Source organism: Pyrgilauda ruficollis, unplaced genomic scaffold, assembly GCF_017590135.1.
Source record: "Pyrgilauda ruficollis isolate IOZ18807 unplaced genomic scaffold, ASM1759013v1 scaffold18, whole genome shotgun sequence".
Taxonomy (NCBI): Eukaryota; Metazoa; Chordata; class Aves; order Passeriformes; family Passeridae; genus Pyrgilauda; species Pyrgilauda ruficollis.
This window is the reverse complement of record NW_024516984.1, coordinates 3,378,789-3,392,142: the sequence shown is the minus strand read 5'-3', so window position 1 is coordinate 3,392,142 and position 13,354 is coordinate 3,378,789.

The following is a 13,354-nucleotide window of genomic DNA, read 5'->3' as shown; positions in this document are numbered from 1 at the left end:
TGGCAGATTTGTTCCCCACTGTGCCTGTTTTAATTTAATTGATCAATAAAAACCTCCTGCAACTTCTTACATATATACTCTTTCACTTTTGTGGAACCAAGATTTGTATCAATGACATTTGAAAAGCTCTTTAATAGCCTATTTTTTTTTAAATTAATGTTTTTCTCAAAGGGCCAATTAAACCACTACTTCTATCTCACAGGGTCTTTCTCATGGCATATAGATTGTATGAAGGACTTAATACACAAATAAGATAGAAACTCTGAGATTGCCCTTAACAAATCTGAAGAAAAAGCTTCCTGATCTTAACTGTGACTCCTCTCTGCAACTAAATGTAAATAAGTAATTTCAGTATCACTAAAATGTTTTTATTTCTTCCTTTATGGTCAAATGAGGAGCACCCTAAGTGTCAAACAATGGGGGTCTGATCTAGTCCACAGCAATAAACATATCCCCTCCCAGCACACCAAAGGATTGTCTTTATGTATGCACTAGAGAAGATTATGAAACATGAATGAAAATGCCAACCAAGTCTGTATCAGTTTTACATCAGACACAAACAACACCAGCTCTGAGCTATTTGAGGACCTGGCTAGGATCAGTACCTAAAAATAGAGGGAACAGTTGAAGCCAGATTGTAGCAGGACAAGATTAATTCTGCCCAAGAAAAAGGGAGGATTTTGAAAGCTTTATCAACATTCTGCCTTTCTACTCTATTCGAAGAATTTGCCCTTTTATCTTTCAAACAGGTCATACCTTGATTTTCCGCATGACTTCCCAGTTTCAGGCTGCACAACAGCAAATATCACTCTTCAGCTGGCTGTTCCTCCAGTAAATATGATACAGAAATACAATCAATTTCCTGCTGAGTAGACAAAAAAAAATATATCTGATGTCAACATCTCAGAATTGTGGAAAAAATATTCAGGCATCATGATATTAAAAATTGAGACATAATATAGCTCTCTCTATAATATGTAAATGTGCATATGCATTCATACATAATAAAATTTGTGAGTTTTTTATAAAACCACACTTCCTGAATTGCAAATAACACCAAAAGGCCATATCCCAGAACATCCTATACTCATTTAATGCAGAATTGAGATGATTTTAATACTTTGTTTCATTGTGAATACCAGACAACCTTATAATATTACTTTAAAAAATATTTTCATAGGTTAATTTAGAAATAATTTATTATGAATTTAGAAAAATTTACAAAAAACTAATAAGTGTATAAGACAAGAATACAAGTCTTACTTCTATATTAAGGTATATATCTTTAGTAGATCCAGCAATTCATTAAAAAATAAAAATAAACAAACAAACAAAAAAAAAGAATATATTTCCAAGTCTAATCTGTGATCAGTGCTTTCATATACCACAAACTGTATCACAAACTACTTCACAAACTGCAACGGAGAAAGAAATAGAAAACATTACCACAAATTTGTAGATTTTTCTATATTTGTATTAAAATTACATGAAATTCTAGATATGCATTTAAAAAATGTTGGGAGCAGAAGAATAACAAAGTCAACTGGTCTGGGTCACAGAATATTAATTAATACAATTCAGCACAGCGCATGAATACTTTTTCTGTACTGATAAATCAGGCCTCCTTACTCGAACAAAACAAATGAGCTGACTTTCTGCCAAGAATTTTCTGAAGTGATTTGAAGGGGAAAGAATCTGCTCTCCACCCTAAATCATTCTGTGCCAGGGAAGATATGCAGCTGCTGTTGCTATAGTCTGGATACTGTTGGCTCAGAAAGAAGTGAGCAGGAATTGCAGCTTTCAAGACTATGTTGTCAGCAGAACTGGTCTTTAAACCATGGAAAGGACAGCATAAGTTTTGATTGATGCTTTTTCAAAACAAATGTCTAGATATTTGCCAAATGAGGACAGCTTGTAATAGACCTCTGTTGTATTTAATTCAAGGATAAGCAAGCTAGGACTTTAAAATTTTAACTTCTCAAAATCCATCTTTTTCTATAAATAATATATTTTACATTACTCCCTTGTTACTAAAATAGTCTTTATGCTGGTGTATATATCAATATAAATCTATAGACCTATAAATCTAGATATATAAAATATAGAGTTTGCTGAGTTTGAAGGAACCCAATATAAAGGTGATATAAAGGTCATATATCATCTCCAACAAGACCTTAGAGTGGAAATTCAGATCACAGGATCACTACCAAGGGCATCATTAACTTCTTGATGGTAATGTCGACCTATAACATAGGGGAACAGGAAGCAGCCACTTTTCATCTTTTCCCTTTCACCTCTTGACATGAACTTGTGTTCACACTCTTTCATGGCTAAGCCTATCCAGTGAAACTCGTTCAGTATGATTATGGTCACTGTGCCTCTTGGGCTGCATCTTCAATGAGAGATGGAGAGCAGGACCAGGAACGAGTTCCTAGTGGGCTTTGGGAGCTGTGAACCTTTCCTTCCCATCTTTGCCTGAGCTGTAGCTCAGGCTTGATGTGCTCACCATCTGCTCACAAACTGGGCAGCACAGAACTGTGGATTGACTGGGCTGTGGTGTTCCAAGCACTTCCCAGGCCCAATTCCTCCTTCCAGCATGAATTACTGCATTAGGTGCCTCTGCTAAGAACTGAAGATTTATAGGATGAATCATATCAGCGTGTGGTCATAAGATTTTCTCTGGACTCACAGTCAGCTGACAATAGTAGAATCTCTTGTTCTGGTTCTGTAAATTCCAGCATGACTTTCAGGAAACACCAAAACAATCCAGAGACAGCTGGCCAGTGTTTGGATTTGCATCAGATTTATAAAACTATTATGATGAATATTACCATAATAGTTTACACAATAAAAAAGACACAATCCATTGATTTGCTGGACAGCTAGATTGATTTACTGAGAAATATGGAGACATATGTAATATAAATCATGTTAAAAAATAAGTGATAAATGGCAATAATATCTACCAGGCAGTTAAAACAGTTTACATGACACAAAACATTTTCTCAAACAAACAGAAATTCATTCAATATGCTGGAATGTCTCCCAAATGAGAAAGAAAAAATAAAAATGTGATTCAAGGAATAAAAACACAAAGCTCTCAAAGGGAAAAATTTTTATGTTTATGGCACACTGTGAGAAATATTTGACTATTAGGAATCCATATTCTACAATTATTTTAAGCATTACTTAAGAAAAATGTATTCTCTGGAAGTTAATTACATGTTCTAACTTGCTACTTATAAAATGTAACAGCAAATCAGACTGACTGAAAAGCAGCAGGTAGAACTTTCAAGGTCATTGATAAGATAATAGCTGTATATTTTTTCCAATCCAGAAAAAGTACACATTCTTATGTAATTAATATTATATTGAAAATGTATATACTCTTTCTTTGTGTCTCACTGCTTTCTGAAAGTTGTGCTTTGCAAACAATGCATGTACACACAAGTACATGTCAAGTACTTCTACTGAGTCACATATCTGCTCTAAAATGAGAGAGCAACCATTGGGTAAATCAATCTAGAACAATGTAAAAGTTGTTCCTTCAGAACACCTTGTTTTACCAGTGACAATTTGAAAAACAATTAAAATATTTGAAAGATTTTTAATAAATTCATTGAGGCCAAATAAAGAAAACCTTTTTGCATTTTCAACTAAACTGATTTAAACTATTTTCACCATACCACACAGCACAAGAGGCAAATGAGGGCACTCAAATAATTACAAGCCTATCAGATCTATGAATTTAAGGATTTAAGGTCATAAAAGTTCTTTATGTTACAATGACGCTTCAGCCAAATTCAATTGAACCCCATACCAGTGTTGCTTACAACCTCTAACTATTAGCCAAAAACTCTAGGCAAACTTGAGAATGGCAGAATTTGAGGGTAAAAGCTGTCCCCTTATCTGGACAAACCAGAAACATAAAAAAGGACGTCATATATTCTCTGCCCTCAGTAGGGTAATTAAAAAATTCAAAAGGTTGAAATCATGCTTTTAAAAATCTTTCCCCTCAACCAGACCTTTGTCAGAAATTGCTTCAGGAGGTATATATATATATATATATATATATATATATGAACCAAAAGACAGGATGGAACCATCAGAACTGTTACAAAACCAAAACCTGAGTATTTTGTCTATCATATGTTACATGAAGAGGGAGTACTAACACTTTTGGAAATGTGCAGAAGCCAAGGAAGCCAAAATAAAACAGATGACATTTATTTGTAGCAAATATTAGGACTCTCATGGATGTACAAAAACCACAAACAAATTCCAAATTAGTCTAAACAATATGTTGTAAAAGATATAAAAATATATATAAAATTGTTCTATGTCTCAAAAAAACCCACAAACAAATAAAGGACTTAGCAAAAACATATAACTACATACAGCAAAAGCTACTGTCGGTAATAGTCCCATGGAAATAAATGCTCCAAATGAATTCAGTGGGATTAGGGTTAGAGCCTCCAGTTGAGTAAATGGTTTTATGGTTTACGTGAAAAACCTGAATCTGTCCTTCAAACTGCTCAGTGTGGCAGTGTCCTGCCGCAGCCAGGATGCTGTGACAAATACTGTGCCAGGTAGTAACCAGCATGATCACTGTGCCCAGCACAGGTCACAGCAGACTGAGCAGCTGACTGAAAAAGATAACATTTTCTCAGAACCGTTATATGAATTCATGTTGATGACTCCTCATTGGCAGGAGACAATAGCTGAGAAGTTTTGCAAACATTATTATCACCACTTGCCTCTCTAGTGTCCATGGTCTACAATTGAGTGCTTCTGAGTGAGTGCACTTCAGCTCAGATCCAGAGGTTTGATCATCTGGCTAATTAAACAGACCTATTTAATTTAGCTTATGGGATCCAGCTGCATTTATGCTCCTCGTTTTGCTCAAATAAACATGCAGAAACCAAACAGGGAAAGCCACTGCTTTTAAAGCGCTACTAAAAGTGACTGCCTAAAATAATGTCATGACTTCCATATCAAAGTCTTATTTCTGTCATTCCAAAGACAAGAGTCTGTCATTTAAAGGTGTGAACTTTAATATTTTTCTCTTAAAACCAGCAGTAACAGTCTACAACCTCCACCATGGCAACAAGGTTGTCACTCTGAATGTCATCCTAGCACTGTAACTTTTTTCTTTTACAGTTTTTGGATCACTCCTTGCTATTGAATCATGATAAATGATACAGTTTGTAATTTCATCTCTCAGGATTTGCCCTCACCAAAGCACAAGCCAAGCCTTGCACTAAAACAACCCTTGCCAAAGGTATTAACTCACAAATCAAAATGCCAGCCTTTCCAATCAGTCCTACTCATTATAATCCCATGTGCCCTACATGCTATTTTGTCTAAGTGTCTTGCAAATCAAGTGTTTCATTGCCCAAGGCTTTGAGAAGTGTGGGCCAGACCTTGAACAAACATTCCATCTAGATGTCCAGTCTTATTCTTGAAGTGGGCAGTGCTATATTTCTTGGAATTAATTAAAAAAATAAAAAGTTACTAAAACAGATCTTAGTCATTTATTTTAAAAACTCCACATTTCACATACTGTGAACTCCACAACCCTGAACTCTCCTATAGATTTGAGACCTGGCAGGAAGAATAGGAACGGGAAAAACAGAAATAATGAACACGAAATCATGAAAGTTCTTTCTTGTCCTTATTGCTTAGGATGCAAGTTGCTGTATCTCATATCCACTGAAATACTTTACGGATGGCATATGCATTTTTAGGGGTGGGATATTTATACGTCTGCTAACTTCTTAAAGACTGCATACAGGATTAATCTCAGAAGGTCCTTTAGAATTTCCCAGGACTTTCAACCTCAAAAGAAAATTGCTGCTATGAGAAATTCCATATTGTTTTTAAATATCACCCAAAGAATGGAATCAGATGTTATTTGTTCCTACAAACATACACAGAACACATCACCTGGCAATCTATGTTTCTATGGCAGTACAGGCAGCAAACAACCATTTTATGAAAAATAACAGACTGCTTTTTTTTAATGGCAGCTCAGAACAATGCAGCTGCCTCATTTTTCAGTGTGAAATACACAAATCTGGTTTAACACTCCAAAGTATTTTTGAGCAAAACCCCTATTGCTGAAGAGTTTACTGCAATTAGTTGTAACTATGGCTATACACTCTGGAAAGGGTGGGAACAGGAGTTTAAAGTAGTGACAGCAACCACAAAGGTATAGGATTGATACATGTACAAACTTAATCAGCATTACCTTAATCATGGTTAGATTAGCTTTAGCTGGCTGCTGCTTTTGTTCAAATGTTGATATTGATAATATGCGGAATGAACCACCCAAGCAGAATGATAGAGGACAAAGCTGATCCAGATCTCTGCCTTCTTTCAGGTTTAAGCTATTGCAAGATATTTTCTTCTACTTAGCTTTGAGCTCTTAGGGAATAAAAGTTATAATCCAGTTCCTCACAAACAATGAGCCTATGAAATGCTGCAGACAAAACTTATTTACCAAACAACACTCACTTGTATTCAAATGAAGTGATAGCAATTGGAATGTAGACACTTTCAAATATGTTCTACTCCTTTATTTCACTTAAAAAATAGTTGAGATAAGTAAGAAATAGTTGAGATAAGTAAGTAGTAGGTATGCTTTAATTTGTATTGCAATGCCTATAGGTCATAACCAAGATAATGAGTCCCTTCACCCACTATCAGAGCACACAAAATAAGAGCTAAAAACTGTCAGGTACGCTTCACAGGGTGCCAATACATTAATAGGTACTGTGTGGACAGCTTAAGCAAATCAAAATATATCCTGCACTCAACTGAGCAAAGGGACACATCACTGATCAACAGCAAAAGCTAAGTTCAGAGCACAGCTACTACTCAGGAGCATAAGCAGGCTATCCAATTCTGGAACAGAAGGCTGCTCCTAGGTGTAAATGCCAAAAACTACATTAACTTATCAATTAAAGCCCTCAGCAGGGAGATCTTGGGATTGGTCTGTGCTGCCAGAGCCACTTTATCTACAGCCAACAGCAAACAAGCTGAAATAGTTTCGGCTGTCTGATGAACAACCCAAGCTCAATGAGATGTCCTAACCAGCATGACTCAGAGGCATGAACTTGCAAGCCTGAGACATTGGAAACCAAATGAAAGTCAGCCCTGAAACCAATGCAGTTTAGGTCTCTAGAATTTTTGCAAATGTACACAGTGACTCTGCATGACAGGAAACAACTTGAAGTTGCACCAGTTCCTGTTTTTAAGTGACTTTAAGCAACTTATTCACTCATTTGTTCAGACTGAGACAATACTAGGCAAAGTCAGAAATCCTGCAAGCCAATTGGAAAATTTTAAAGTGAAATGATAGGTGAGTTTGGATATTTTGAAGATTCAGAGGCAGAGCAAGGCTTGTTTGGAGCACTTTTAGATTCACGCGCTGCAAGCATGACAGAGTTATGTTTTCAGTGCCAAAGTCCTAATTGGTTTAAGACCTATAAACAAAACAGAGTGGAAAAATATTAACACATTAGTGCTGGTGGATCAAAGAACAGAGAGATTTCCCAAGGCCACTTTGGGAAGAGACAAGAACTGAGTGCACATTTCTCAAGTCTTAGCTCAGCATTTCTATCATGAGGTTCTTTTCAAAAGACTTATTTCCCAACAAGCCTTACCAATAATGCATAGTCTAATCCCCCCACTGAGAGTAGGTCAAATTATCATCAAAGATAACTACTCTGAACAGACTCTGTTTTTTCTTTTGTTGTGCTCAACTACCTAAACAAGCTGAGCCCCTCCTTGTAGATCACATTTTCTAGATGTCTGATAAAATCTGTTTGTTTGCTCTGGACTCTTTCCAATTAGTACACATCTTCTGAAGTGCACCAATTAAGATTAGTTTTGGGCACAGCACCAGGCACATTAATGAGAATTATGATTATTAGAAACTCTCTCAAAACATTTCAGTTTGTGCACTTACTATGTACACAAATAAGCAGAAGGAAAAATAAATAAAACCTTTTGGAACTTTAATTCTCCCTAAAGAGTTCTGTCACCTACTCAAGGATGCTGGTAAACAAGGTCAGATCATTACTCAGACAGTATTTGAAGTTACAGAAAGAACAAATAACTGACATATTTTGGCAAAGTCCCACAGCAACCAGATTTGGGACAATGATCTAATTCCACTGAAAGAAAAACAGTTAGACAGTCTGTCTCTACAGAATTAGAAATTCAGAAATATATACACTGGTACCAAACCTGTCATAAACCTGAAAAATTAAAATTACCTAATCTAATGGTACTGTGGCACCAGTTTAAAAGTGTCTAACTTTATAGTAGTATTACCTGAAGACAATACTGTACTTGTCTCAAGTAAAGTGTCTGAATTTGAGTAAAAAAGAAGCTGTTTTTCAGGAGGAATCTGCTACTGTATACAAGGGTAATGCTAGCTGTAAATGATTTTTACAAGATAAGGAGTAGTGCAGACCGAGTCATATTTTGTCCAAATGTGTTTGGGTGCAGTTTGTCCTTGGCTAAGAAAAATGATGCTCACACTCAGACCAATGACTATCTCTAACACAGTAGTTTAGGAATCCTAACAGAACTAATACCAAAGTTTAGGAAAAATAATTTATCAGTTCCCTGTTAATAGGATCCACCAACTTAATACAAGTTTTGAGAGTTCGAAATGGTCATGTGTATATATTTACATTCATGGTGCAGGATACAGTTACACTCTTGCCTGTCACAGTCAGGCATGTTCTTCTATTCTTAAGATTTAAAAAAACCCTCAACAGTGAAGAAATCGTATCTCAGAACAAGGCAAGACATCAATAAAGTTATTGCTAAGCTGGAAAATACCTTGTTCTGTGGCAAATACAATTTTCTCTCAAGATGAAACTTGTGAAGCAAAAGCCAAAACACTATTTGTCTTCCTAAAGCCATAGCAAAGATTGTTTACCTCCTCCCTGCAAAGGATATTCAGATATCCATGGCCTACACAAATACATGAGTTATCATTATCAATAAGAACAAATACATTTGGGCTTGTTGCTTGCCACACTAATACAATAATGTGTTCCCACTTTCTTTCAGGCTGAAAGCCACATGAAGGTAATTAACGATCTGTTTCCAAGCAGTAGGTGGAAACAATGGAAAATTAAATTTATCCTAATTTGGGCCCTTTCTGTCTCAAAGAGAGCGCTGGGTAAAAGCAAACTTAGAAATGTATGCAACTCATGGAAGGTATAATACTTGATGTATTTCAACTTAATTAATCTTTCCGGCTTTGAAAGCCTTGTTGGCTTTTGAAAGCTAGATGCTCAGGAATTGTACTGCCTTGTTAGAGGGAGCTACATTAGTAAGAAAAAGCACTCTGGCAAAAGCAAAGGAATTAAAAAAATGGAATAAACGAATTTTGTGTTAAAAGAGTAAAAAACAACCCAAGACACCATCGCTGCACATCTTGGTATTTACTTATAGAATTCTTCATAAAATTGTCAACATTTTATGCCATCAAGTGGATTACATACATCAGAGAAACTGCAACCAGTCAGTTTACTGGCCAGGTTTAAGTCAGTTTCCTCAATATGTGAAGGACTGAACTCAGTGGAAAAACTCCCTACACACTGACTTTGCCTGATCCTCTTTACATTTGTACTGCAATCTCCTAACAATGATTTTCAGAAGTTGGTGGTTTGTTTTGGTTTGTTTTAGTTTGCTTTCTTTTGCTTTTAATTAAGAGAAAAACAACAACAACAACAACAGCAACAACAACAACTTGTTGTTGAATTTTATATGGCAGATTTTGCATTAAACCACACAATGAAAAACAACGTATTAAACTCAAGTAGACATTCAGGCCAACAGTACAGGAAAACAGCCCTTTCACAATCAAAGTACTGACAATGCCAAAGGCCAGAAGAGATTTTAATAACCGACAATCATGGGACAAAGAGTCAATTCCACTATCTAATTATTAAAAAAATTAAGCTCCTTCACAAAGATCATTTGACTTGAGTCTTCTTATTGAAGCCTGTCCAGCTTTGTCAGTTATGTTTGTTGCAATAAAAAAAAAAAAAAAATCACATTGGCTGCAATTCAGTTTTGTTACCAATTATTTGTGTGCAGGTATTTCAGTATATTAAAAACGACAGTGAAACTTTAAAATCCATATATATCTACATATATATAAAATTTATGCTAGAACTGTATGTTCAAGCTTTGCTTTTTGAAAGAAAATGCTTTCTCATTCCCATTAGAATGTAATTCAGATTGACTGAAAATGCAATTACAAGTTCTTAGTTGTTGTCCAAGTCTTGTGTTTGCTGTTTGGCCACTGTCAGTGCAGCAGGCGCAGCTGCTGAAAAATAAAAGCAATACCTTGGAAACAGCAAAGGCTAAGTATGTGGATCACGCTTATGCATAACATTTTAGGAAAAAAATCCAATTCTGTTCCTACCTAGAGGATAATGTAACGGTACAAGGATATCTTTGCAGAAAGCCCAAGCCATTGTTTGGTATAAGTGAACTATTTCAGAATAATTTCTGAATTATCTCTGCCTCACAAGGGATATGATTTTGCAGAAATATACACACTTTCTTCAGCTTTTTTTACCATTTCTTTTTCAAATAGTGTCTGGTCTCAAACCTTCAGGAGTGTATAAAATGACTCGGATTCAAGGTGACTTACCATTAAAAAAATTACATATCCAAAATCATTTGAGTTCTCACTTTGTTACTCCATTAATATTCTATCCCTCCCATTTCATTGAGTTCCACTTTTGTTAGCTTTTGTTGACTAATTTTCTTTGCATTTTCTTTAATAAAATAAATAATAAACTAGTATACTAAGAAAAATCAACAAAAATGGTCTTTGACTTTCCTCAATATGGCAAGACTAGCATGCTCCTTAACAAAGTTAGTGTGCTACATCTTGGGAAAGAGGAGAGAATAAATACTTATAAATAATATATAATAAATATGTAAATAAATACTTATATTTGAGAAAGGCAAGTTAACTCTCTCCTCCTAAATCTAATTTTTATTCATCATAAAATCTTTGTAATTAGGGAACATGCCAACCCACATTTTTATATTATTATAAATGTTCAGAACAAGTTAAAATGTTTTAGCACTTTCAAATAAACTGTTATTTTACCTAAAGTATATATCCAGAAACTTCACTGGATATTGCTGGAAACCCATCTTTTTAATACTGTGCTGACTTAAATAGAATAATTAACTGTGTGAAAAGAACTACACCAGTAGTTCTTTTCCCTAGTAATTTTTTTTTAAACAGGGATGAAAATGGGTCATGTTTTTGGGGCTCCAAATTTTTTTTGTAGGTAAAACTGTTTTTAAATTTAACAAATTCCATGCAAATACTGCTCCATTTAGTTAATAATTTCTTCCTGAATACCAAAGCAGTATTTTCTTTAAATTCTAGAAAGGAAAAATAACACACTTGAAAAAGAACAATACTGGTATATATTTCATTCTTACGCATTGTTATATACATTTCATATATTACATATTGTTACATACATATGTATGTTACATATTGTTTCTCCCTCAGGAATAGCTAGAATTGTCAGCAGGAATAATAATGACAATGATAACAATAATGGTTGTAATAACACCAATTTATAATAAGCTAACATTCTGATTCTGTAATTCGAAAAAATCCATCGTCCATCACCTTTCTCCTTTCAACGCTGTTTTCATTCTTCTCTCACCCACAATCCACTGAAAGTAAGGAAACTGATACATAGTACTATTTTATGAAAATAGGAACCATCCCAGAGGCCATATTCATAAAGGAGATGTTTTGTGCACAGTCAGTTCTGTAATTCACTCAGTACTTGGTAGGAAGCCAAAGGAGAGTCCTACAGTTCACACACAGAGATGTGCAAGATAGGACTCACTCTTTAAAAACACAACTGATCTATCTGAGCATATCTCCCACATATATCTTCCACATACCCACATATATCTTCAGCTTTGCCAGTAGGAATTTCTGTACGTGGAAATCCAGAACTAAGTCTCTTCTTCAAGGTCATACATCAGACAGAGAAATAACTATGGAAAACCCTGTGTTTTCTAAACTAAAATTCATGGGCTTTTACTCATGGTAGAAGCTCATTTCCCTCTGCAATTCCTCAAACAGCTGAACAGGAAATACAGACCTCGACATAGTTTCATTACATGTGATATTGCCAATATTTTAGTGACCATGTCACAAACTGGCCCACCAAAGCAACAGATATCATCTAACTGAAGGCAGAAGACATAAAAGAGCACAAAAGCAGCTCTACTTCAAACATGTCTTTTGTCACTCCATCAGATTTGTGCAAAAAATTTTACGTATTAGGCTGAATGTGCAGTATGTAGAAGAAAAAAGCAATGCATTTTTAAAGGCTTTTAAAGAGCAGCAGTACACTGATTTCTACAGTAAACATTGAAATGTTCTGTATTAATATTTAATTGGTTAAAACTCTCCTGTATGTCATAAGAAAAATGAAGTTTTAAAAACAATTTAAAAATATTATGATTCCCATCTATGCCTAAAAGATTTTAAATAGCAGATTACATTTACATCAGTATAAATTTTATACCTCATTTTAAAACATAAAACATGCACAAATTGCAAGTGAAATTTTAAGAGTGATGAGGACAATGTGTCCCAGAGGCATTAAAAGAGAATAATAAGGAAATAAAAAGGGGCAAAGTTAAACATTTCCTAGTTTATTCCCATTATCAGCTTAAACAGTCATGGAAGGAATGGTTTACCAAGTTTGTCATGTTCTACCAAGGAGGTGCATTGTCCTAAAACTGAAATGCATTTAACTGCATTAAACACTGAGATTACTCATAAAAAAACCAAACAGTACTGCACTGTAAATACCTGGCAATAAAAGGACTTTTCCAAGCTGTTAAAACACATGCATGAATTTATAAATCTATTTTATTACTAGTATACATACAATACTGTGGTCTAATTCTTATGTCTAGCTGAGAAAAAGAAGAGAGGATTTTCAGGGACAAAAAAAGTTCTAGGGCTTGAGAAACAAAAAAAGCCTGCAGGTAAGAATTCAAGAAAGATCAGAAAGGCAGGTCAGGAGAAAGCTGAGGTTCAAGATCTTTATTTTTCCTTAGAATAAAAGAAAGTCATGGCAAGAGTTCTGCACAGAAGTTCAATAAGCATATAGTCTATGTTGAAGGAAGAGAGAGCTCTCAGCTCTTAAATAAGCATTAACACTGTACAAACCATTGTAATGTTAAAAGAAAGAATATATGGCTGTCTCAGAAAATACAAATTTGAAGATTTCAATTTATTAGTTTTTCTGATTAATTCTCA